The following is a 1,547-nucleotide window of genomic DNA, read 5'->3' as shown; positions in this document are numbered from 1 at the left end:
TATTATTATTATTATTATTATTATTATTATTACTGTTGTTGTTATTGTTGTTTTATAATTGTTGTTTATAATTTGTACAATTAACCTCCCTGTGGTTCGACCCCGGTCTTGCCGGGTTATTTATTACTTCGACACTCCTGCACTTGGGAGAAGACATCAATCTTTTAGTCGTGTCAAGTTTTTGGCGCCGTTGCCGGGGAGGTAAGTTCTTGTATAAATTATAGTATTTATTTTATTTTCTCTTTTCACTTTTCTTGTATATAACTTTGTTTCTTTTCTTTTGTTTCTTTTTATTTTGTTTTCTTCCTCCTTCTTTTGCTTTCTTCTTCTTTTTTATTTTATTCCTACACGTGCATGAGAGTGTGGTCACGTACATCAAGTGGTAGACTTTGTAGGGTATCCTCATCATTTTCAGAAAATATGGCCGAAGAAGATAATCAATCACTTCATAATGAGAATAATGAGAATAACCGTGCTAGAACACTTAGAGACCACATGAATCCCACAAGAACAAGTGCACCATCATGCATAGTTTTTCCTCCTGATGCATCTCATTTTAATTTTAAACCAGGTATTATTCAACTTTTACCTTCTTTTCATGGTTTGGAATTGGAAAATCCATACTTGCATTTAAGGGAATTTGAGGAGGTGTGCAACACATATAATAATTTAAATTGTAGCATGAACACCATCAGATTAAAGCTTTTTCCTTTTTCATTAAAAGATAAAGCTAAAACATGGCTACAAAATTTAAGACCAGGATCCATTCGTGCTTGGGATGAAATGCAACAACAGTTTTTAAAGAAGTTTTTTCCATCTCATAGAACAAACTCTTTCAAAAGACAAATCACTACTTTCACTCAAAAACCAGGAGAAACATTTTACCAATGTTGGGATAGGTATCGAGACTTGCTTAGTACTTGCCCTCATCATGGTTTTGAAACATGGAGATTGGTTTCACATTTCTATGAAGGGTTAACACCTAAAGATAGGCAAATGGTTGAATTGATGTGCAATGGAACTTTTGAAGATAAAGACCCTGATGAAGCAATGGAGTACTTAGACTTGTTAGCTGAAAATGCTCAAAATTGGGACACCGCGGGTACTTATGAGGCACCGAGTAAAACTCAACCTCATACATCTAGTGGAGGTATGTACAACCTTAGGGAAGATCATGACCTTCAAGCCAAGTTTGCATCTTTAGCTAGAAAAGTCGAGGCACTAGAATTGAAAAAGAGTGGTCAATTAAAATCTGTTGAAAACATTGTGTGTCAAATCTGTGAAACAAATGAACACTCAACCAACGATTGTCCAACCTTGCCTTCTTTTAAAGAATGTCTCCATGAACAAGCCCATGCTTTAAACAGTTTTCAAAGGGCCAACCACAACCCATACTCCCAAACATACAACCCTGGTTGGAGGAATCACCCAAATTTCAGTTGGAAGAGTGAGAACAACAATGCACAAACTTCACAACCACCGTTTCAAGCACACCATAATTTCCAAAATTCTCATGGATATGCACCTTCTTATGCTCCACCTCCTAG

The sequence above is a fragment of the Populus euphratica genome, unplaced genomic scaffold, assembly GCF_000495115.2.
Source record: "Populus euphratica unplaced genomic scaffold, PopEup_1.0 scaffold675.1, whole genome shotgun sequence".
Lineage (NCBI taxonomy): Eukaryota > Viridiplantae > Streptophyta > Magnoliopsida > Malpighiales > Salicaceae > Populus > Populus euphratica.
The sequence above is the reverse complement of the archived record's forward strand: the minus strand, read 5'-3'. Positions refer to the sequence as shown.